Source organism: Rhodnius prolixus, unplaced genomic scaffold, assembly GCF_049639745.1.
Source record: "Rhodnius prolixus isolate KJV_2025 unplaced genomic scaffold, Rpr scaffold_4, whole genome shotgun sequence".
NCBI classification, from domain to species: Eukaryota; Metazoa; Arthropoda; class Insecta; order Hemiptera; family Reduviidae; genus Rhodnius; species Rhodnius prolixus.
Window position 1 is genome coordinate 11,601,547 of NW_027411614.1, and position 27,305 is coordinate 11,628,851.

The 27,305-nt window shown below is 34.5% G+C and overlaps 1 protein-coding gene across 10 annotated transcripts in view; it reads right to left on the reverse strand.

The window, feature by feature from the left end:
• caps (capricious) overlaps nt 1–27,305 on the reverse strand; it is an 810,649-nt gene that overhangs the window by 229,059 nt on the left and 554,285 nt on the right. The window lies entirely within an intron of this gene.

Here is a 27,305-nt window from a genome sequence, read left to right on the forward strand (position 1 = left end):
CAGACATAAATCATGTGTTGAAAGGAAGCGGATGCTGTGATTCAATACAATTCCAATGGCAGAAGCATAAATAGGGTAATTATTAATTACTAAATACAAACACAGAAAAACATAGAAGCGCATCTCAATGCTAGAACACTTTTATCTCTTTAAAGTGCACCAGGCATCACCAAGCATTTGGATATCATTGAAAAGGAATGCGGTGACGTCAACGTAATGTAATGGACAAGAATGTGAGAAAGAATGGGTATAATGAGATTTTAAAGGACAGATACTGACTTTGTGGTATAACTGGAGAGATAATCGATACCAAAACTGAAAACCAAAAAATGTTGAAGTCGTAAAAGTTTTGTGAACGCAGGCTCTTTCTTAATGGCTGCGTTTATTCTCGTTGAAGACATTGCTGCCTATTGATACCCACAGTATGATGGAGAGATCCAAGGAAATGAAATCTTAGGAAGACACTGTCTTTGTTAAACTAGACAAAAATTTAAATTGAGGTACATAAAATGCTAAAATAATAACTATTACGGGTATGACGGCGGCATTTACAGATCAGCGAACTGTATTTGATAAAAAGAAGAATAGATGAAACAAGATGTTGATAAAGATGATGATTTTGAAGAAAAATCTGGTAACCGAAATAGTTGGTATAGAAACTATCCTTATTCGGACTGTTTCCAAAATGGCTTCCACTATTTTCCCTAAATTTCTTAACGTAATAAGCTATAATATAAACACATAGAAATAAAACTTTTGAATGTAAATTTATTTTAGAAAAGAATTTTAGGGCATTTTGTACAGAGTTGAAAGTACAGTGTCATTTTAATGAAGCTTTACAATCTCGATCATGTTAAAAAAAGAATTAAGTATGTTTCAGATCTGGAAGTTTGATAAAGTAAACAAGTTAGTATTTCCGGTATTGTAGAGTTAAGGCAAAGTACTGTCTCGTTCGTATCACTTCTTTTTTAGTTGAAATAACTGAACTGAAAGTTTACAAATAAAATAACGTAGTGTGTGTGCAACGAACAAACGACCGAGGCAAGGCTGGGTTTAGTGGAAATATCGCCATACAGACACACCGGCGTGCGCGTTCTCAGTTACAACGGCCTCTCACTATATCAAACAGCAGGAGAAGGTGAATGATACAAAAAGGAAATGGTGGAAAAGTTAAGTTGAAAGGAGTTCTTTGTTCATGACAAGAAAAACTGAGACCAAAAAGTTGCAATGATGAGGAAAGGTTAAAGAGAAAACCAGTTGTGAAGATCAATGAGTTTCCTAATTTTCTTCTATTCGAGTAAAATCTTCGGCATCCTCTTTAAGACCAATAGAAAGCGATAAATAAGTTGGTCTGTTGGTATGTGCGAATATTCCAGTTCATAAACAAAAAATTCGCCACAAGCTGAAATATTGTATTATGTTCATTTCAGTATAGTCCTATCAGAAGACCATACTGTAACTAATCGCTTACAATCCCTCTAACGGAAGTACCACTTAAAGTTTGGTTAAGTCCGTCTACTCTGTGTTTATTAACTTCCAGTATAGACAGCCTGGACTCTGGTCCAATTCCTTTACCAAAAAGAACGATGCGAAGAATTAAAATTAAAAAAGATGAAAAAGCTTAAAGCCTGCCCAGGTAATTAGAACATGTTCCTAAAAATATATTGTCGATGAACAGATGCGTTTTAAATATTTATTGTGCGACCAATTTTGGACAATATAAAGTACACTGACTGTTGTAAGTATACTCTTTGTCAAAGAAAATGACAAATAACACCTACATGGGCAGTAAAGCCTAAAAGCAAACTAATAAGACAGCAGAAGATTTAAAAAAAGAAGGGTGAACCCTTTTAGTTCCTTAATACCTTAATGGGTTTAAGGTTGAAGGTGAGGCTAATTCAATTCCAGTACATAACTAATTGAGATAAGAGTGTTTAAAAAACATTTCAGTTTTATAAGTAGTCCGCTCCTTCAATTTCTTCAAATATGAGAGATGAATTAGAAGAAATAGATGGCTGAATTTAAATATGGACATATTTTTTATTTTCACATCAGTCAAGTGACGAACGACCTAAATGTCACACGGATGAAAACATCAAATCGGTAGACAGATGCGGTACTGGCTAATAGGACAATTGAAGGTGTGTATTTGAAGGTATTTTGGCAGCTGGCACTGTACAGGAAGGAAGTAAAGGACATCAAGAATAAAATATGAGATAAGCTTTGGGCAAAATGGATTTTTACAACAAATGTTTGGACAAAAAAGATGCAGCTATGTTTGAACGGTTTTTACGTCGTTCACAGTAGTTTGGGAACAGGATTAAACTATACGAATTATAGTCAAGCAATTGAATCATACATTCATAAAAAGTTCCAGCTCATTGGCCAGGTACTTCTTGAGATGCTGAAATTATTATCTTCCTTCTTTCTTGTAGCATATCCTGGAATTAGAAATTAATTTTTACTGGAGTTTATTGTTAAAGTTAACTTCTGGGCTCAATCGCGTCCACAGCCTTGTTCGTGCAATGCCCACTACTGTTCACTGTTCTCTGGTGTACTGTAAAAAGCCCTTAGGAAGACAAAAAAATCCATCAACTACCAAGCTGGACTCGAACTCGAGGCTTTCCTTCTGGACTAACCATATATCTAATCTCTTATTATTTTTTTTTGGGGGGGGGGGGCGTTTATTTTTGCTACAATCAGCGCGTTGGCGCTATAAGTAACAATGATAACAGAACTATGAATTACAGAGGTATACGAGTGGAGAAGTTACCCAGTGGTAACACTCTAAAATATTAGGCTATTAGTCGCTGTCTTCACTTGAGAGGAGATCACGAGGCCACTGTCCCTTAAGGTGTCTTGTCTGGTTGTCAGGAAGAGTCCTAGAAGGATGATTTTTAGCCAGAGGATTTATATGAGATTTCAGGTTGAAGTGGAGTTTTTTGAATCGTGTTTAAGCAACTTGTGTGACAAAAGGTATGTTAAGGTCAGTGTGTATAGTCAGGTTGGAGACATAAAAAGGAGCGTGTACAATTGTTCGAAATATTTTAGATTGTAGAGATTGGAATCCTTTGGAGATTGGAACGTTTGGTTGAACCCCACAGCTCTATTCCATACGCCCAGATGGGATTTAAAATAGGAGTATAAATTAGTCTTTTGTTGTACAGTGAGAGTTTTGATCTGTCGTCTAAGAGTCTTTTAAGTAGTCCATAGCGTCTGTTCAGTTCTGTTCTTTTAAGTCTAGTGTGGGGGTTCCAAGAAAGTCTTCGGTCTAAGTAAAGCCCAAGGTAGCGGGCAACGTTCACTACTGGTAGAGGTGTTAGGTTATAGAAGACTGGAGGAAGAGTAATGCGACGAAGAGTGAAGGTGATATTTTGAGACTTGGTTTCATTAAGTTTAATAGCCCATCTCTTGAACCACTGTTCTAATGAGGAGAGATGTCTCTTATTATAAAATTCATCAATTTCAAATTTATTTTTCAAATTCATCTTGGAATATCTTTTAGGAATTCGAGATTATACTGATAATGAGGTCATTAATTCTTAAAAGACAATATTTTAAAATAGACGAAGATTAAAAATAAAATTGGTAAGCATTAAAAAGAAAAAAAAAACTGAGTGACTCGTTTAAGATTTGAGGAAGTTGAGAGGGAAAATAGAAAAAACTGCCGCGCATAGTCTTTCTGTTAAGTGCTGAAGTAATAGTCTTGATGTTAAGTGTTTTCGTGGAGGGGATGGAGAGAGAGAATTTCTTGGGTTGGAAATATGATTGCGTCACACTACTTAGTTTAGCTGCTTAGTAATGAGGCGCATAAGTCAAATTATCTTCCCACATCAAGCATGAATAGTTAAGCGAAATTTGCAAAAAAAATGCTTTCACTTTTAAATATCAACTTATTTACGTGATTTAGGAGCTGAATTCCCCTTTTTTTAGTAACATAATGAACGGTCAGAGTGGCGTAATACACAGAAAGAAGTTCTGGGGCATATTGGAGTTTCTTCTCCAACTTCTTACAGAATTTGCAGGTACCATCAAGGTCTAGAGTGTTCATCAGTTGCTCTCTGAATGGACTAAGTCTCGAAGAGATGTCTTTAACGCACGCAACACTTCTTAGCTTCTCAGATGTTCTAAGGATGATCTCCTAGATCATTCAGGAAGAAAGAGGAGGGGACAGTTGGGTATAATATACCCCTGATATTCCAAAACCCACCCGGAAATTTTAATCTTTGTTCCAAATCAAAAGGTTAGGAGTGTACTAAGAAGGATATACCTCATCCAACCCTAGTAAACTCTCAGGATACTCAGGAAAATTTCCGGAACCAAAGACCAGCAGATTGGTATAACCAGCCCCTAAGCAATTCACTTCCTGGACCATTCCACCAGCCCGGTTCAACATAACCACTTGGATTAAGACTAGACAGGATGTTGGAAAGTGAGTGGGAGCAAAACTGTAGGATATCTTGCTTCGTAGCCCCGTAAGATCTCTTCCTTTTCCCCAAACATCATTTCCAGATGTGATGAAGAAAGTATCACTTTGCTCAAATCTCAACCTGATGAAGAAGCGTGAGGTTAAAATCCCGGCTCTTGGACAAGTGCCTGTACCGTCTCTATTGAGTACTGGATTGTTTTAGTAAAATTTTAGTGCACTGAACTAGTACAACATTAAAATCAACAATATCTTCAGTACTAATTCCAAGTTTGACAAAGAATCACGCGGTGTGTAGATATTATCTTCACAGGATCAACAAAAGGTCCTCTCCTCTTTGCATAGATTGCAATGAGGAGGAGGATTTCAAACATATAATAATGATATGTCCACGTTATGTACTAGAAAGGAAACGAATGTATTTAGATGCACCATTTCGCTACGAAGACATAATATTCTCCAACAACATCTATGTGCTTAAGTCTGTAGCTGAGCTAGCAAAGAAATATGAATGTATTTAAAAGTTTGAGATGATTAGAATGAATGGAAGAAAATGATTAGAGAAGGAATACGTGATTTTAATTTCGGTTAAACTATAAGGATGGCAGGAATATAGGAGTAGTGATCTATCCATTAGCTGCAGTTTATGTAAATAGTTGTATATAGTAGAGGGATGAATGTGTGAAGCGACTGTATTTATAAGTAAGAATGGAGAGTGAGTGATATTCTAGTGATAAGCACCTAGACGATGCTGGCTGTATGGGGAAAGCCAATGCCCCAAAAAAAGGCAAAACAAAAAAAGTTTGACAAAATTGGGGAAACAAGGTCAGCGTTCATCACACCAGATCTGGACTCAATCACGGATTGATCACGTTACATCCATATTTTGTAGTACTTCCAATTAAAACTCAGAAATGTCTCCATCCGTACAATTAGTAGTTACAAATCTATTTGGTTGAATAAATTAATTCTTGCAGAAAAATTAATGAAATGTCTAAAGTTTACATTTATCGATTCTTTACTAGCTTTTCCCCCGCGTAACGTTCATTTAGCTAAATGAACAGAGTGCATAATGAATGAAAACGTTTTTTTTTTTATTTTCAATGAACATTTGGTCTCACTCAACTCTTGATGTTATCTATGGGTGTCCTTCTTTCACACAGTTGATCATTTATTTATGGACACGAGAGAGTAGCACAGTTATTAGAGAGAGCTTCTTACTGGAGAGCAAGGCCTCCACTATACAACCAGCAAAGAAGGCGGCGGCGACGCTCTAGTCGTCCCGTTTAACATCTGTTTTTACTTTCATGAGCTGCTCCACCGACTTTCATTTCACTCGATGTCACCTTCCACTTACTCAATGTCACTGCCCCCTCTTTCTTTCCTTCTATTTCTCCTTCTACACTCTCGCCGAGCTAGGGCAAAGAACGAAAACAATTGCCCTTACAAATGGAATCTCAGCACGAACTCTTCAAATTTTTATTACCATTTTTTTTTGTTCTGTTTTCAACTTTCTTCGTAACGAACAAAAAAAAAAGTTTTAGTGAAATGAAAACACCAAGTTGAACAATGTAAAAGAAGAAGAGATAAACGGTATCAATGAATCCTCTGAGGGCGAATCACCTTCTATGATTTATTCCTATATGAATAAAAAGCAGTTTTGTTTTATTCTCTCGAATTATCTTTCTTATTTATTTGCTAAGCTCTTCGTTCTGTCTATTGCAAAATACCACGTGGATAAATGTTTAAAAAAAACTGCAATGAATCAACCATGCAGAAAAGAAAGCATAAACAACATAAACAGTGGTACAAAAAAAATGGCCTAACATTTATGATGTCTCTGCGGTGTTATTAAGAGAAAAGTATGTCCGCCGTTTCTCTAACAGCGAAAAAGATACACTATGGAGTTTCTTCATTATTTATTAGTAAAAATTTTACATTCTTTTTCTAATGTGAGAGCGCTTAAAGGGAGTAGATTTATTTATGTAGAGGTGAGTCAAATTTTCAAAACGGGAATCGAACCCAGTTCCACACCAACAATGCATCTTAATATTTTAACAGTATTTTCTTTTTCCGCAATTATTAGCTGCAATTGTTGGAGACAAATATTCTACTGGTTGAGATCATTCAAAATTTTCAAATTGAAAATTTCATCGACCCTACTATCACTCACTAGCTTGAGAATGTGACAAAAATGAGCAATATTATACACCTAAAGAGACTTATTGGATATATTTATTGTTTCCTTAATCTGACTCCCCTCAAAATATATAAAAAGGTATACTTCTAGGAAGCAGTCGCCACGGTAGCCGAGCTAATATGCCGACCAGTAAAGCTAATATGTATTGTAGAACTGGGTTCGATTCCCCGGTCTTAGGCCTTAGATTTTATTTAATGGTTAATAAAAGAATTTCAAAGTAAAGTATGCTTGCTAGTCGCCTCCGTCCACGACATCTAATTGGTAGTTTGGACGTTAAGCCCCGCCTAAAAAAATAGGCGATAACTTTACTTACTTACTTCTAGGAGGCACTAAAATTACGTTTATTTTTATCATATATTCTACCTTTCAAATTAATTAATAAATGACAAAAAATAGAAAATAAAGTTGGTTTGACTAGAGTTTTTTTTAAGGAGAAATAGGGTAGCAAATGTTCCTCGCTTGAAAAAAAGGAGAGTAAAGAGAAAAAGTTAAGGAGTGTCAAAAAAGTAACTGCAAAAGAAGGAGCGGTATTAGAGTAATGGATAAAATGAGTACCTATTATCCTCTTTACAAGTGGAAAACGCTCAAAAGTCGCACCTATCAAGTAAGACCTTGAAAAGAAAGGCTAAAGGAGTAAATAAAGAAAAGGAAAAATTGAGAAAGGGCAAAGTACAAGAAGTGAAAGCAAAGGAAACTGAAGTGGAGCTAAGAATGGCATACGCTTAACATTGTAATACTTTTTCTTTCTTAGTTAAAGGGGGACATCAAAAAAACCTGTAATCAATGAATCCCGCCCAGAGCGCTGCCGCAATGCATTCTCTCATTATAGCCATAACACTGTCCATCAACAGGCAGATGAGCTGCAAGAAGGTTTAATGTTTTATGGAAGAGAAAAAAATCTATGGTTAGTACGCCCAGATTTGAACTCAGAACCTCCAGCTTACTAGTACACTACGCTACTAACTAAACTAAACCTCTCCCTTAATTACTTGAAATTTTTGTACAATTTATACGTATATTCGTTTAAAAATTAAATCCTAATTATAGAAAACATTATTTTTTGCTTAGCTACAGCTAATTATTCCTGCAAAGAGATGATTTGCTTGAATTTACCACTTTTTATAATAATTCTTGGTTAAATTAATGAAGAATGATTATGTAAATAGAAATATATAAAAGTAAATAGTAAAGAAGGAGTAGTTTGGGGACGCCATTGAATATAGCGCCCGGGCTAATTTCTTCATCCTACATAAACAGAATTAAAGTCTGCTACTAGTGCTGAAATTCCGCCCGTTGCACTAATATAGCAGGCAGCTCTCGTTAATTGGGCTAATGTAATTATCAAATCCTTTACCTTAAGTCTTCTCTACCTCTAATTAAGTCCAGCTTGGTTACTTCGTAACATGTTATTTTTATTTCTTCCTGCTTTTTTTTTTTATTTGGCGGGAAGGGGCTTTTAATAATTATGAATAAATTTAAGTCCGACCCCTAAAATGTGACTTGGCTGAGAAGCTTTTACGAAAGTTGGGATGATATACTAAGTATTTTGGGGAGGGTTGAAGTCTTGAAATTGTTCACTGAAGAGCAGAACTTACTTTAGGCCGGCTTTTCGAAAATTAAATTATACTTTTGTGTCTAAAAACCAACCTCGCGGAATTTAAATTCACGAATTGACAGTGTAAGATTCTATGTTTATCACATGTAATAATTTACTTCTGAAAGATATCCTTGGTACGATTTCTATGACAGTCTCATGGTTACCTCCTAGGCAATTTAGAGAATTAGGTATTCCGATGACCCGATGATTTTATTTACAGAAGTGGATTGAACGCCTCCTAATTTTATTTATTTTTATTGCAGCCGGGGGGGCCTTGCCCCATACAAAGGAGTTTGGGAATAATACAAAAGTATACAATAATAATAGCATTACATTAGTATAACAACCAAATTTGAAATTTGAAACTGTTATTAGATTAATAAATATTGTAGGCGCCACGGTAGCCGAGCGGTTAGAGGCGAGACCGCCCAGTAAAGCTAATATGTATTGTGGTACTGGGTTCGATTCTTGGTCATAGGCCTTGGATTTTATTTTATGGTTAATAAAAGAAATTTACAGTAAAGGATGTTTGCTAGTCGGCTCCGTCCACGACACCTAATTTGGTAGTTGGACGTTAAGTCCAGCCTGAAAAAATAGGCGATTACTTTACTTTGCTTTTTTTACTTTAGTAAATATTACAAAAAGAAATAGATTACAATAAAAATGATTTTAGTTTGAGACAAAATAATGTGTAGATACAGAGACTGTGGGTAGAATTTTGGAGAGCATGTGACAAAGGCAGAGCCAAAACTTGTGTTAGTTAAAAGAGCAAATAATGGTATGACTTTATTACGGAACATGTTATAGACTGGACAAATACAATAAAAGTGGTAAAGACTTTCTTCAACGCCTTCTAATAGTAAAAACGCTCATAAACTCTGCGATAATAGGTAGCGATATTAGTTCAATTATCTTCACGAAGGGTCACACACAATGAGACACACACTCATGTGGGGTACAGACGCTGGGAAAATCGCTCATTTATGTGCTGATACGATAAAAGCGCTAAATTAGCAAAATGCAACTTAGTGAACAGACGAATTAGCAAAAAAAAAATGGCTGGCAGGAAATCCAACGAGAACTTAGTTACCAGGAAACTTTGCCCCTGCAGCGTTTAAGGTTTCTTAATAAGAAAAGTAATAAATAACCTTCCTTAAACGCTTCCCAAGTACACCCATAGGTCATAGTACATCATAATGCTTGATACCTCCTCGGAATGACTGCCCACAAAAATCTTAGTATATTTTGACCACCGAATTCTGATTAGATAAATAAGAGTGACATCTTTTTAAGCATGTATGTACATGTATAGGCAGTTAGTTAACATGGTCTTGAATTCCTTTTAACCATTCTCTACACCCATTAGCTCGCATTAACTCATTATGACAAGTTCAATATCATTCAATACTATGTGACAATAATATAATAAGTTTTTTTTGATCAGAAAATATAATATCTGAGAAAGAAGAATCACATTATCTATCTGTGGTTAGACACTTGGAATATCCTTCCAAGACAGCTGTCAGGCAGGCTATCTTCACATATCAGTTAATAGCTTATCCTCTTATCGTTTGGACTGTCATAGCTCTGCAGTAACCTTATACCTGCACTGCTGCTTAAGGTCGTTATACTCACAAGTATGTAGTCTTTACTGAGGTCTAATGTAAGTACAATTATTTTTTTATAAAATAAAGCATTAATATTTTGTAATCAATTCTAAATCCAGGTATATATTGTCTGAACTTACAGATTAGGTGTCTTTAATGTTCGCCTAAAAGTTTAGGTTTATAAGAATTTTTTAAAGAAGTAAATTGTTCGGTCGTGACCGAGGACGTTCGGCCAGTTTGGCTAGCTTCCGACTCTCGCGGGTCAGCTTCACGGCCGCGCGCGTACTAATGTACGCATCCGCCTTAATTTCCTTCTTTCTACACATTTCTTATCACTTATTATTATGTTATTATTTTACACCGTTTTATCCTCTTAAACTTTCTATCTATCTCAACCTGTTTCCGTTTCTTATGCCAAATGCGTCACTACCTATAGCTTCTATTTCCTTTATTTGTGTGTCTATATTCTAGACCCTTTGCCCCACTACTTCCTTTTGGACCATGTGGTCACCTTTCGAGTCTATGCAGTTCCCTGCTAGGCATTGCATCATACGCTTTTGCTGTCTGCTTTTGGTGTTCTTCTAAACGCATATCAACCCGCTACGCTTCACTGCCGCTGACACCTAGCAGTCCGCATCATCCGCATCTACACGCATCTATTGCACTATTAATCTTCCCTCAACCGCATCTAGTGCATTATTGCACTATTCCCCTTTACTCTTCCGCTTACCTCACTTCCACTTCCGATACGCTTCTCTGAGCCTGAGCCCAAATATTGCGTACCTTTCTCAGAGCTCAACACACACACACTTACACAAGATATACACCCGCTTCCGCTCCACAGCTTCCTTTCCCTATCATCGCTTCTCCGGCGTCTTGTCAACATACCTCACGCACATCGTTCCTTGCACCAAAGGGTAAGTACCTTAAGTACCTTCCCTTTTTTCTCTATTTTTTTTTGTTTACTATTACTTCTTACAGCGCCCACTTGGGCACCTTAGCATCTGGGTGTAGGCGTGTTCGCGCGCCTACATAAATGTTACAATGAAGAGCTTAAATGAAGATACATTTTACAGAACTAATAGAGTTTATAATATTCCTAATTTCATTATTTAACTATATTGTTTCTCTCCTTGCCCTGAACAGTCTCCCGGAAATGCGTTTCACACTGAGATACTATTGTTCAGAGCCAACTTTAATTTGATCTAAATTGAAATTTTGAAGAGAAATATCCATCAATGATAACTCTAGCTGGGACAAAATACAGTACGTGTCCACCAAATAGCTTGGTTTGTGCGCTCTCAGCTATACTGGTTACAGATTGATTTAGGGGCGTGCTAATGGTTTAGAATTCAATGCTCCAAAATATATATATTCAATTAAAGGAGAGAGAGCTCGGGCCAGAGACAAGTATCATTTCTTCTAAACTAATGTTTATTATCAATGATAGTTTTGATTTTCGACCGTTGTTAATTGATCATTTTGGGTTAACACTGTATCTGTAAAAAAGGAATGTTACACTGAAGTTTAAAATTTTGTATATATTTTTATTTGACTCAGTTTGTATCTATATTAGAGATCCTGAAGAAGGTAATACATTTACCGAAACGTTCGTATGAAAAAAGAAATTTGTGAATTAATTGACCGTACCTTAAAATTCCCCAAAATCATCGTTTATATCAATGACAGCTTAAATATTTAGAAGTTTTTACTTACGAAAGAATTCTTTAATTTATTTACAGAAATGTTTAAAAAAAACACACAATCCTATCCCCCCGATTTACACGGTACTCGATTTACACGATTTCACTTTTACAGTTTTTAAAATATGAAATTTAAAAAAAAAATTCCACACATTTTTTAATTCCGTTCGATTTGTTTACATTGCAACCCTTAGATCAAGGGATAATTTCGACTTTTAAGGCAATGTACATCAAGCGAACCTTCAAGTACATTTTAGAACAAATGGAAAATGATGAATCTCTATCGATTTCGGATGTTTGGAAAAAATTCACAATCTTGGATTGTGTTAAACAAGTTGGCATATCATATAAGGGGATTAAGCCATCAACGCTGAATGGCCAGAAGTGGTGAAAGGTGGAAATTCCGTATTACCATTGGTGCACGAATATTCTCAGATAACGGAGATAGCGCATACAATAGGAGGAGAAATGTTTCGAAGATTTTGTAGAGAGCAGATGTTGTAGAACTAATGGCGGACAAAGAACTAGATGAGAATGATTTAGTTGACATGGTTAATGCAAGAAATATTCGTGATAGTGATCCTGATGAAGAGGAGTCTGACCCAGTAGCGTTCACAGCAAAAGTTATCCGTGAAGGACTTGAATTAGGGCAAAAATTGGGTAATCATTTTGAACGAGCTCTCCTATTTCAGCGAAATATTAATAAATGCTTAACTCAATATGAGGAGCTCTATGAGGATTTGACCAAAAACCAAACACAATTGTTAATTACGGATTTCATTACGAAAGTTCAGCGTTCTGAAATTGCTTCTTATTCATCTAACAACGAAAGTGAATTGCACCAAATACTATCGAGTGATGAAAGTGACATCATAGTAAACAGAAAGAAAAAACGAAGAGTCTATGAAAGTAATAGCAGTACATAATGAAATTTTCAGTTCAATTTTTTAATTTACATATATTTCTTGTTTCTACACGTAAAATGAATTATAGGTACACTATTATTATTTTTATGTTTTTTAAGATGTATTTAGCTTTATTTTACTTTGAAATAAATAACTGAATTATGCACATTTAGTTTATTTTCGATTTACACGGTTTTACGTATAAAAATCACCGATTTCGATTTACACGGTTTTCTCTGGAACCTATCTTTCGTGTAAATCGGGGGATGGATGTAATTGCTAAACACCTCTCTTCCTAATCTTATTTATCAAGATAAAGTACAAAATACAATCAATAAATAAATAAGTTAAACAAATCGACTTAACAAAACTGTAGTCGTGACTTCTCGAATTGGACAAAAAACTGTCGGCAAATACTAAATAAAGGACTTAGAAGCCAATGTCAACAAGTGTGGCAGACAGACAGGTATCATTTCAACCGACATTCCATATAAGCTTAGTGTGTAAACAAGACTTCAGTATCCCAAAGTTAATTGTAGGTTACTTTGTAACGGCCAGGTGGCAGTGAGTGAAAATATAGATGGGACGCCAGACAAAATAGAAGCATCCAGCAGAGTTGTCATTAAAGATGGAAGCGAATACTCGAAAGGCTTGTGAATTATTAAATCTTAAGTACACAACTGTGAAGTTATTTAATCGATGATGTAAGATAACCCACTACTTACTACTGCTTTTTAATTATTAATTTTGATAAGAATTACTTTTTCTAAATTCTAGAGAGTTTTGCGCAATGGGTCTAATTACAGAAATTCTAATTTTGCCGGCTAAGAGAAGTACTTTTCAATGGAGTTTCAAATACCATAACTACTGCTTAACCAAATGGATCCAACAACCAAATTACCTTTACAACTTCCAAGGGATGGATTTATCTTAAAAGCCAATCACCGAAGAAGAAAAATTGAACGTTCAGTCAACATATTTAAGTCTTTTTACGAACATCAAATGCAATTTGGGGGTTTTTATTTAATTTTTTTTTTTTTTTAAATAACAATGAAATTTGTAAATGTTATTGCTCCGACAGCCACTGCTCAAGGAATTGCCATCCATTGGTGGGCTCTCCAGTAAGTCGATTATTGACTAAATGCATTAAATTACGAGGCCATGGTTCTGTTAAAGATATAGAAGTATTTGTGGAGCATCTGATTACGGCGTTGAATTTGTGACTGTAGTGTTAAGTCGGTAAAATACTTTTCTGAATCGAGCAGAGTCTAAGACCATTCAGTTTAATTCAGTTTCAACAGCATGTGTGTGGGTTCCTGTTAAGCTTCTATTTATGTACAGTCCCAAATATTGTACAGTGGCGAGAGTGAAAGTACAGTCAGGTTGTAGCAAACTGGAGCAAGATGACATGTCTAAATGTCAAAAGTATGTAGTAAGTTCTTGGCAAAGTTTTCTTTCATTTTCCATTTTTGTAAGCTTTCTCCACTAGAAAATTTAAAAATTGTTAGAAGCGTGTAGATTGAACTGGCTCTGAATGAGGAGAGAGGTTAGTAACGTCTTTTGCGGATGTGAAGATGGTGGTTGGAAGGTCTGAAGTGGATATTATGAATAGAATCGGTCCAAGAATGCTTCCTTGAAGAAGCCCAGCCTTCACAAGTTGTGATGAAGAATTTCCTGCTCCTTTACGAAGTATCTGTTAGAAATTTAAGACGTAAGGATTTAGTAGCAGATGTGAGGAACAACAGTTTGGATTCCACAGGTAACTCGGATGTCTACCACCATGAAATTTTTGCATAATATGCGCCAAATACAAAGTTTTTCATATCCCAATTCTTCAAATTAAGGTGCACATAAAATTTAAATAACTTCGCAAAAATTCTACTACAAAAATAGTGAAGCAATTTTGATTTCTTTGCTGGATTAAAATAAGACAACGATAGATACCATGGAAAAACATTAACCAACACAAATACAGAGAAATACTACTGACAGTGTAAATATTTACACCTTCAACTGGATCCGACACATTCCATACCTGCTCTATCGCTTTCCAGTGAACTTTTCTTTTGTTATGCATCTTCAAAGCACTTTGCTGTCGAAACAAACTTGTTCACAAAAAGAAAAAAGAAAAACATCCCCTTTTTCATAAATGTTTGGCCGTGGATTTCTTTTTACTTAAAAGTCGAGAATTGTAAAGTAAAATGGCCCAGAAAAGCAATTTTAATCCTAACAAAACTAGGTATTTATTTTTATTGATTCCTTTAATTTAGGTGTCCCATCTTTTAGGTTTTAAATTTGATTAATGAAGGTAGGTCAGATTTAAAGCGCGCAGCAAGGCAAAGTAAATATCTTTATAGAATGAGCAAAAGAATTAGTAGCTTAAAAGAATTATTAGGTCAAAAAATATGAGACCTCACTGGAACCTTCTATTGTTTTTAAAATATTAAGTCATCTATTGATAAAATGTAACTTCTAATAGCCTAGGCTATTCCTTATTGAATTGAGGCGGGCGATGCAAAAAATAAACAATATCCAATGATTAAATGTACGGAATAATACATTCAAAATGGTTACAACAATTAGAAATGCACTTCTCATCATCAGAACAACCAACCGAATAGCATTTTAGCATTAATGCATCTTGCACACCACAGTTCGACTAACATGGCTGACTAAGAGATAATGTTGACAAAAAAGAGTTTTGGAGTATTTTCTGTAACATATTTACTGAAAGTTATGTGATATTCTCTTTTATGCAACTCTACAGCATTGAGTAGACTTTTAGATAGGCAGATTGTCTCGAGAGCGGATCTGTTCTGAGGAAGACTTTAACTTTAACACAGATAAATGTAGAAATCAAACTAAAAATCCGAACAGTTCAGATTATTATGATTATGTCTACAGAAAAGTGAAGACAGATGGCACACATCCAGCCCAACTTAGAATACACCATAAAACTCCAGAAAAAATAGGAGAAGATTTAGGACTGAACTGAAAATTCAGAAATAATATAATCAAAAAACAGCTCAAGAATCTTCGATATCAAATTATGAAAATCAATATTAATGAAGCAAAGATCATCATGTGAAAAAATTAAATATAATTAAAGTACAAAATACATTACAAATTATAAAAATAGAAAAAATGTTTTCCAACAAAAAATACTTTATAAAATGGGCATCTTTTTAAAAGAAATGGGGTCGGCCATGCGTTGCGTGGCTTGACACAAGATACTAAATCGATGTCGATTCACGCAAACCACGCACTCAGACACGTGGTCAGCTACAAGCACTGATAAATGTTCGTGAAAAACCAGATAACATTTAAATTAGATTTCAAATTTGAATTTTGTTCAGCATTCTATCTAATTATATCTACAATTAAATTTAAAAGATTACTATATTTAAATAAGGTTCATCAAGATCCGCCGTCTGCCAAGAACTGTGCATGGAAATTTTTAAATAATTAGTAAACAATGTTACACATTTTAAGTAATTTTACAAAAATGTTCATAAAAAATTACCATGAAACGGATGGATGTTTATCTATTACTCTCACCCACACCTATTTGGTTCGAGCTCTTAATTACGAGACCAATTAATAAAACGAATTAACTAATAACCTCTCGAGAAATGGAGGATAAATTATTTGTATTAAGGATTACCATCAGATAGGCTAAACTAGCGGAATCGATGGACATAAATAATATGACAAATCGATATTTTAATAATTAATTTTGGTTCAACTAAATTAAAAATGAACGAATGTGAATTCCTCGATATTATCAAAGCATTGAGAACCCACTCAAGCAAAAATTGCCTCTAAAGTGGTTAGTATTTTTCGCCTCCATGTTTCTTTTAATTAATTAATTACATCCCGAGTTAGGAGGTTTGACGTGTAAGTAAACTAGAGGAACACCAGCTACCCAGAAAGGCTAACTAAGTGGGGAATTGTGGCACGCGTCTCTGAGCAAGAAGGATTATTAGTTTGGGATTAAGGTACTAAAGAAGGAACCAACGGACGGTTAGAAATAACTGGTTATCGAAACGTAAGGTCTTAAATTATGATGACTGTAAAACGTCTTCTTTTTTTTAATTTTATATCGAATTCAGTCGGCAACACATTTTCTCAGGCCTAAAAAAGCATCTGATTAAGTACCAATAGCAATAGAAACTAAGAGATACTTACAATAAGAAATGCGTCCCTCAAAAAAACACTTTTTCGATCCATTGTCGTTAAAAACCGTAAAAAGTTTAAATAATATTTTGTGCGCACTCCTCAAAAAGTCGAAACTTGACTAAGAGCAGAATTTTCTAATTAGAACTGCTTGATGTTTCACAGCATTTGATGATAAAAATGATATGGCTTTGTAATTGTGAAGGACGAACGGACTTGCATGTTCTTTAGCACAAGTCTTAGGACAGACATCACAGGAGAGGGGAAGTGGGCTATTCCCCACTGGGATCTTGGCGTCCCTGTGTGTATCCCAGCCTAACATACAAGCAATACTACCTGATTAATCCAAAGATTAGACAATACATATACAGAAAGAAAGAAATTAATAAGTGCAACTACTTTGGTTTAGCACAACCTCAGAGCCTAAGTCTAGTTAATTCACATTTAATGCACTTTCATACTGAAATCCTTAAAAAACACTACATTTTGGCAAATATAAAGGAACAAATACTGGCAAATAAAGGAGCCACAATAGATTTGGCTTTAATCAAACCACCATTCTGAGTGGGCTTATATAACACCTCTTGAACATGATCCAGAAACCGATAAAATCAACCCTTTTTTTTTTTTTTTTTTTTTTTTAAATATTTTAAATAAAAGTGTTTGCTATGGAAAAAATGAAAAAGCCATACTTAAATTACAATCATTTGTGGCATTTTTTGGTCATTAATTAGAAATATTTGGTCAACGAGATGAGTGTAGAAATTGTACTCAGTTCAAAGTCATTACTCTGATTAAAGCTAAACTTGTATACGCCTCGATTACCTAGCCACTTTCTTACTAACTCCATTCTGTCTCTGTTCAAAAATTCAAAATAAACTCATCATGTTTAATTCAAAATAGGACAGCAATATGAAGACATGAATTAATAATTGTTTCCTTAACCTAGCCAACCTTCCTAATAAAGACAACTCTTCTATTCCCTTTTAACTCTAAAATATTAACCAACCAAATAGATTAAAAGGTACTGAAATGCTTTTTGCCTTAATTAACACAAACGCCCGGCAATTTTCTTTTACTTTGTAACAGGTCTTCAATAGTATAATTAACTTCTATACTCAAATATGTGTATGGTAATGAGAAATTGTAATTAACCAATCAATAGTACTGTGAGCATCATCTCCACCGACAGGTGATTCGGTCTAAAAAATTACTGACTATTCCACTTTCCTTACGTAATAAGTAAAATGGATTACTCCATTTTTATTTTGTTTAATCTATTCATTCAACAATTATTTAGGCAAAAGCAAAAGTTGATATTGCAGGGGTGGATGGATTTTAAAGAAGCCCGTATGCGAGACCCAAACTTTTTGGGTAATAAAAGTTACTCGTATTTTTATTTAGAGATCTAATAACAAGTGGAACCACGAAAAATGTTGGGATAGGTAGTAGATCTGTTCATTTAACAGTGTGGTACTTTAGATAGTAACTTGAGATTGCAGTTTCCAGATAGGCTTACCTAATTTTCGAGAGATACCGTTTCTAAACTTTATTTGTGCCCTTAGTGTGGAAACTTTAATCATTGGTACTATTTTATATTTTTGTGAAAAACTAACCAAGTGAAATTTCAGTTAGTAAATGTTCAGTTTTTCCACAAAACCATAACCTTGCGCTTAAAAACATTTGCTTTAGTCTAAAGTGGTATATAATTCCGGAAAGACTTATTTTCTAAAATTGGACAAGCTCTCAGTCTTTATTAAAGCTAGAAGTTCACATAAAAATTGTTCGCTAATCAACAGCGTAATTAAAGCGAGAACAAATTATTACATTCCAATTCAGAGTTCCGTAGAGCTTATGCACTTAGGTTGATACTTCCACTTGGTTGCAGAGTGAAATTTTTTTTTTTTTTTAAAATCTGATTTCGTTATTAATAAACCAGCAGAAATAACTTTACAAAGTTCTTTCCAATTATATTGACTAAAGCCTTCAAAGTTGACCGCTCTTAAAAGTTACAAAAATAAACTAGTCTTCTTCATCTTTTTGCCCAAGATAAATCTTTGAAGGGAGTTTTTTCTCTAGAACCGAATGAGTACTACTGCCTACTTTTAGGTACCTTCTACTAAATAACAACCACAGCGGTAAGACTGTAGGTAGCCCTTCATAATAAACTAGGCTAGAACCTTTCGCTCCTTTTATGACTAAAGATGGCCAACTTGTCCATTAGAACCCAACTCATTTCTTTTCTTTTTTTTGTCCTTATTAAGGTATAATTCTTGTCGGCATCCAATAAAAAAAGAAAAGACCTAAGGTTATGTTCTTTTCTCAGTCCATCAACTTGCCTAATTGGATGATGGACCTTAGAAGGAACTATAGCAAAAACTCCAAGTCTGTGTATTATTTATGATTCCTAGGAATTGCAAGTTGTAACCTTCAATCTTGGACAGTTTTTTTTTAAAAAAAAACTTCGTCCTTCTAGCGCAACTAACTGGTGCCATGGTTGGATAATTATAGAGCCCTCATTAAAGCAAGACCAGCAACTGTATCTTCTTCTTCTTAAATGGCGCTACAACTCATGAAGAATCTTGGCCTCCTCAAGACGTGCCCGCCCTCCTGTTACGAAATTCTAGCCATTGCCAAAGCAACTCTTGCCACACAGCCGTGCGTGCCATCGCGTTCTTGGTCTGTTTACCCTCCTGGGAAGACCAGCAAACTGTATATCCATGTGATCTTTGGAATGCATTAAGTTTGAATCACATGAACTCGATTAGCGATTAGTTTTAGAAGACATTTCTTGAAGAAATTCAGCGCTAACTGTACTTCGTTGTACAAAACCAAGGAGAATATTAAATTCCAAAAAGCTGAATGGTGATATTTAAAAAAACGAACTGTGCTATTTTAAGACAGGTTGTTGGAGACAGCGTAGTAGGCTTCCCTTTTACGTTTCATTTCAATGGTAACTTGAGAGTCATTCCAACGAAAAGTTCTCTATTTTTAATTGACATGATTAGGAATGATTATAATAAATATATAATCCCCCCAATCATAAATAGATCAATCACTGTGTGTAGCAATACCTGGAAATCGGTTCCACGTGAGAATGTTCAGTTTTTTACGGACTGTCACGTTAATATTATTAATTAAAATTAATCATTCTAATATAAAAAACAAATTATACGTAGAATGCATTTGGCTAGTAGCCTAAAATGCAACTTAAGGCAGATATAGATTTCCCCTTACTGCGTACAATTTATCAAGAATAAGTTGAATCATACAGCTACAAATAACTGAAAAGTTTTGTCCATGTACCTCCGCTTTATAATTTCAATATTAATTGGAGTTTTTTTCTTTTCTTTTAAGAAAAAATCTGTACGTCTTTTTTTTCTCTTAGATACAATACAAAACAAATATTTTTATTTTTTTTTAGGCGGGGCTTTACGTCCAACTACCAATTAGGTGTCGTGGACGGAGGCGACTAGCAAACATACTTTACTGTAAATTTCTTTTATTAACCATTAAATAAAATTCAAGGCCTAATACCGGGGAATCGAACCCAGTACCACAATACATATTAGCGTTGCAGGTTTCGCCTCTAACCGCTCGGCTATCGTGGCGCCTAGGGTACAAAACAATTATTATTTTGGTTAAGTATTTGATTCCCAGTAATATTTATGGATAAATATAAGTACGGTATATACAGAGACATTTTAGAGTGTACAATTACGGCCTAACCAGATGATTGGACATTGTGTATTGCGTTTCTAAGGATTCGCAGGTGTTGTTCACAAGTAAATCGCGAAAAATTTGAACAAACCGTCTAGAAAATTGCACTCCCCGATCAAAGCATACAAGTTATTGAGCTACTAAATGTTTGCAGCAATCAACAAAATCGGAAAAGAAAATCGAATGAGCCATTTTCGAGAAAATATCATAAAATAAACATTTTAGATTTTACTGTCATATCCCAAAATGGCATCTAATCAAAACCAGAATCCCTAACAGAACAATGAATAACTACAGAAAATTCATGATGAAAATGATGGCGGAGAAAACTATAATAAAACTTACAAACTAAATTGACCAGAAATAATGACCAGCAAAACTTGTTGATCAATCAAAACATCATGGCGTGTTTTGTCTTTGTAGAAGTACAAAGAGAGCAAATGAGTATGTTTTAAGCGAGAGAAAGAAAGAAAGAAAGAAAGATAAATAGAGAGAACGATGGAGAAAACATGAAGAAGGTTACAGAAATGGGGCAAAACAGATAAACATACTGGGTGAAATACAAAAATAAAAAAGAGATATCCAAAAAAGTAATGTATACAATCTCTCACAAAACCACACCACGTACAAACGTACACAAAACATACATTCCCCGAGCAAACTACATGAACAACGGCCACGTTCGAGCTTCTAAGTAAAGAAATTACTCTTTCCTTTCTTCTCGATTAAATTTTTTATTGAATTATTCGCGCAGCGCGCCATTACCACATCAGCTGATTCCTTTCTTATATGTTTTTATTAAAAATCAATTTCGGTTGTAGGGTGAAGGGACCAGTAATTGACATTCCAGCAATATAAGGGTATAACAAGGGATATGAGCCGTTTTTAGTGGTGATTCTTTCAATTTCGTTATTAAGAAGCCTTTGGGCAGCAGTTCCAGAAAAATAATTATTATTGGAAGGTTCCTTGGTATCAGTGGAAGGTTATTTGTGTTAAAAGTTCAAAATCAAGGAAAAAACAAGCCGTTGCTAAGGAGGATTGATAAGAAAATAATTTTCCTTTTTTCTTATTTTTCGCTTATTTGTTCATATATTCGTGTGGTTATCAATGTTCTGTTATAATTAGTATTACTTGTAGATTTCATTTATGTAGTTTTTTTTTTAATTATAAGAAGCATTGAGCATTAAAATGGGGCTGTCAATCACTGGGTCATTGATACACTTACAAAAAAAATCATTTTTGGTTGACATAAAGATCAAATTTACTGCTATTAAAATATTAATAATAGCAATACATCCTACTGGAGCGGTACAAATGTACAACCTACACCTGGACCCAAAATAACGGAAGATATTCTATCTTAAACTCGAACTGGTCCCTTCACCCTACATCATTTATTTAAAAATGCTAAACATCTTTCACATGGAATAATTTTGTGCAAGCAAGAAGTATGGATAAGCTTCTATATTCTACTCTTCAATATTTCTCAATTTATTTTTTTATTTTAACTCGATCAAGGACAGAATTTTAATTTAAATTTAATAATAACAGCTCAGTAGTTAACATTCGCTGGATCCTTAAAGCAGGTTCGAAACCAGCTGCTGGCCACTTCAGATTTTTATTTTCCTTCCTGGGAGTTTTCTTACAGCTTACTGTCCGGTGATTAACAGGGTTATGTGTAAGAGATAACACTGTCCGGAGGCCGGTAGCAGTTGCTGAAAAAAAAGCTCCGGGCGCCACTAACCTCAGATGTTGAAGCGCCTTAGAAAACGAAACAAAAAAAAAAACATTTTTGCCATTTAAATCGTCGGAAGTTTTGTACGTAATCACTTCCTGGTAGTTTTTTTTTGAACCAAGCCACCTGAATTGATCATATAAAAGGACTCATTATTGTGCAAAAATAAAATGGTATAAAATTCATAGGATATAACTAAAGTTCATTTAGTTTTCAATAAAATAATTTTATGAGCTGATGATGTACTGGGATACGACCTTAGCCCTATATTATACTACCCTCTCAGTTAGTATGATACATTATCCAATTCACATAAGGAGACATCTTTTAAAAAAATCTCTACCTCCATCAATAGACTGACTATAAAGGAAGGTACGGTAACATAATGCATCAAAATTTTGGGGAAAGGTTCTTACGTCAAAATAATGATAAAACGCTCTTGGATTACGCCCCATAACACTTCATACATTTCCTAGAAGTTACTGCCCTCTTTTTTGACGAGGATGCTAAAAATGGCCCTAAAATATTTCAGTTAGGTTTTCATACTTATTTAATTTGGTAGTTGGATGGTAAAGCACCCTGAAAAAATAGGCATTAATTCCCTATTTCAAAACTCATAAATTAATCTAGAAACTGATATAATGTAAATAAATATATTAATAACATTGTAAAGAGCATTAAGCTGAGAAGACTACGCTGGTTGGGGCACCTCCACAGAATGGACCAAGGTAGAGCACCTCGCATCGCCTATGAAGGGCATCCCGGAGGAAGAAGGCCTAGAGGGAGGCCAAGACTGAGATGGTTGAACAAGGTGGAGGAGGACCTCTCCAAGTTAAATGCGGGAGGATGGAGAAGGAAAGCGAGTGATAGAACGGCTTGGAGTGAATTGTTGAAGGAGGCCAAGGCCCTAAAAAGGCTGTAGAGCCATGGAGTAAGTAAGTAAATATATTAATGTTGGATAACTGTTAAAAATACAAATGCATCTCCACTATTAAGAACATTCTTTACAAATATTGTATTATCGATAATAAGAACATCTTTGTTTTCTCTTTGATTTTCTTGTTACTGTAGAAATTTGCATCGTACTTAGTAAAATCATTCTAAAATTAGTAAATTTAACTTTTAACGTCCGTCTAGCGACCCTCTTAGAAACTGCGTTTCATCAACAAAAATGAGTGAGATCGAGATCGATATCAACCTGATAAGCATTGTGTTCTCAAGTTGTGCTGAGCAACAAAAACTGTACGTAATTGAGCTACCAATAAATTTTTTGAAATGATTTTAATAATGGGGTATGTATAAGCTACTTTATAGAGTTTTGTGATTCAATAGCAAAAAAAAAGAGAGATTGTACTTTTAGAGTTTAATTCCAACTTAAATTTTATTTTACTTTAATTAAAGGCGTGTGAAGAAAATGTTGACGTCACAGATGCGACGTCATGGATAAGAAGGAAATAAGTATGCAGCTGGTGCGCGCAACTCATCCCACACCGTTTATTATGTTAATTAGCAAGACTGTTACACGGCTTACTTGTCAACCATAAATGGTTTATTAAATAGTCCCACGTGAATAAGAACACGTTAAATATCATTAAAATTTCAAACACTAAATTTAGATGGAGTAAGAATTAAATGAAAATGAAAAAAAAAAAATCTTACTTTTAAAATAAGTTTTAAAATAACTCTACACAGAAAAAAAGGTAGATCAAAAGACAGAGAGCTCTGTTTGATTCGAATCCAGCTCTTACGAGTATTTTTTCTTCCTAGTAGTTTTTGTAGAGCTCATCCGGTGATGGACAGGGTTGTCTGTCACGAGAAACATTATTCTAAGGCCGACAATGCAGTGGAAAAAGCTTCTAAGGAAGAGAAAATCTAAGTGCTAGCAGCTGTACTCGAACCCGGTATCTCCGCATTGGAATCCAGTATACGCTAACTATTGAGCTACTCTCCTCAGTTTCCCTGTCAGCCCTAAAGAGTACTTTAACAGTAGTTAATAGTAATGAGAAGTAGTGCGTAATAAATAAAAAGTACGACGTAAGAGAGGACCTGAAATTGTAAAAGAAGGTGACGTGTACACAAGAACTCAGAATAACTCTAAGGTAATCGATTGAAACTCTATTTAAATAACGCTGCACTATATTTTTAATTATAATCTGATGGTTTTGGCCAATGCCAGAAACCAGTGACGATGATAGCGATATAGATGGCATGTCAAATGGGTGGTAAGTGAAAATGATGTTGATGATAAGGAAGTGAGAGTGGTTGCGTTAATACCAACTAATGACTCTGATCAATAATCATATATTTAAGAGTTCGTCCCTCTGGTGTACGACCATCTTCAGCCTTCCTGTAGCAAAGGAATGAAGGAATGAAGGATTGGCTTGATCAAAGAGAGCGTTTCCTCCTTATAGAAGATTTTCCTTAAACCCGCAACGAAGAGCTTAAAGGTGGTGTTTTTATTGTTCCATTCCTTCCACGTTGAGAGCAAGATTCGAAATGTCGAACTTAAAAATTTTAATAGGATGAAAAAATAATTGCCATTTCAGTCGTGATACATTTATTCTGCCGAGCTTTCGACCTAGGGACTAGGTCATCTTCAGGTCTAGTTTACAAAGTAATATTTTTACATTACAGCTTTGGTGTGTCTTCTGTCTTGTCTGTTCATGGACATGAAGATGACCTAGTCCCTAGGACGAAAGCTCGGCAGAACAAATGTATCACGACTGAAATGGCAATTATTTTTTCATCCTATTGAAACTATGATTCAGTCACCAAAAAGAATGAACAGCAATTAAAAATTTTACTTTTAGCAGAAGTTTCAGACCCTATCTAGCTTTAAGACATCACAATATTATGCGCCGAACATACAATTAAGTTTTTATATACGCTTCATTATAGCTGAAATCTATAAGGTGAGAAAACTGAAACGCAAGTCTTAAAAGCTAGAATTGATTGATTAGAATCTGTAGACAAATTAACCAAATCTTTTAGCCAAAAAAACAGAACCATCCTAGAAGGAATTCAAATAGCAACTGGTAATTCAACTTTCCAAAATGAACCATATGACTACGCCAGCCTAAGTATGGAAAACCAGCCAACTATTTCAAGAATTTATCAAGCCCATTTTTACTGAGTAAATCCTACTTAATATCTATTTGTAACAACTACACAGGATCACAATAAATCTTTCAGATATTGAGTAAGAATGTCTTTCAAATTTAGGTTAAAAAATACATAAATAAAAAGATCAGAAGTAAGAACACTAGAATACACAATTTCAGTAATTACAATACATTCTTAGTAAACGGAACAATTCATGAATAATTGAAGTGGCTTGTTCTAGGAAAACAAAACAATCTGGAGATGAGGTAAAAGAAGCCTTCCAAGGAAGCAGGATGTTCTGATCTCGAAATTGAATTTGTGACAGACGGAGAACGCTAAATTTATTCCTACAGTAGATGGATTACTTTTTAAAAGAAACTGACTTCCCACTGACTAAGAAATATTTAAAGAAAATTTGACATTTAGGTATTTAAGATTTAAATTTAATTTCAACTTATAATGGTTGTCTTATTTGTGCAAAAGAGATTATAAATGTTTTTTCTGTCATCAAAAATTATGACATTTCTTTACAGGAATAGTAAAGTTAGGCCATAGAAGTTATTTTCTGAGTTAATGTGACCGAAACTTAGGAAAAAAGTCGTATTTTATTTATTTTTTGCAAGACACGTCAATATCTGAGCTCTGACGCTAGGAGCTCTTTTCAGTGCAAGTCACCTAACAGTGTCATTCAACGGACATTAAGCAGTAGTAAGAAGCCCCTTCCTAAGAATAATAATAATAATAAAAAAAAAAACGAGATGGATTCCGGGGCCTATTACAAAAAAAAATGAAAAAAAAATGTAATATTTCATTTTTACTCAGATTTGCGGCTGGAGGTGGACAAGCCAATGCTTTTAGGGATCTTACAACTTCACCGACATTTAGATTACAATCTAAAAATCACGAAATTCATTTATGATCTATAAAAACAAACTTCATCTCAACTTGTTCACTTTATCTGTCGAAGTTTTTATGTAAAATCAGTTACTCTTACGGTAACCACAGACTATTTATGTTAGGTAACAGTGGATTCGACTTTTACGGGCTACTTCATTTACTCAGAAAAACAAAATGTACATATATTTAAATATTGTATGTTTTATTTTAGGTCCCCCATCCGTCACTGAGGACAATTCCTCTAATTCTTTAATTTCAGAACTCTTTAAATGGGATATACATATAATAATGGCTGAGCAACCTGCTACCTGCAGCCTGCAAATCTCGAGTCCTGCCTGTTGTCTTCATTCCCACAGTAATGATGGTTAGACCATGAAAAAAAAAGATATTTCTTGTACTTCGTCGCCCTCTATTATTCCTGTTTGAGACAGAAACCTGAATCTGTTTGGACGATTAAGCTCTTTAATATCATCGGTTACATTTTTTTTAAATTCATTTTTTTAATACCGTAATTGGCTGTGGTCTTTATTTTATATCGTTTGATTGATCCAAGTCTTTAATATTTCCATTTTTATCTTATGAATAATAAATTTAACTCGATTAGAATTACTTTTTTTCCTATTTCCACTCCCCATTTTCGAATGCAGGTATGCATATAAATTTCCATGCATATAAATCATTTTGCATATAAAAAATATACAACCCGCTGGAAGGTAATGTATTTTTAAAAATGACTCTCAAAATCATTTGGGTTGACCGACAAAGTCTGCTACAATTTTTTTTTTGCGTTTGTACCGCTACTTCTACCGCTACCGAACAAAATAGCTTTTATAGCTTTCCATTGGAATACATTATAAACCCAGACAAGCTCACTCTTTAAATTCTGATCTAATTTACTTAACAGTCCTCTTTAGAAATGAATCCTTAACTGCGATAACAGTACGCTAAGTACTAAAGAACTGCTCAAATATAATATATGTCTACTTCCAACAAACTTTTGATCTAGACTTAAAATTTTTATTAATCATAAATTACTCCAGTTAGTTAATTTTAAATGAGCTACAGAGAGTGAAATGGTTTGTAACATGTTAAATAATTTATACAAATTTGTGTATGCGAGAAAATAAACATATTATGTTTATAAATATTTTCTCTAATTCTTGTTTATTAAACATTAATGAAGGTTTATGGTAGAGTTTATGTTTTTAGTTGTTTGTTTAATATTAATTATATAGAG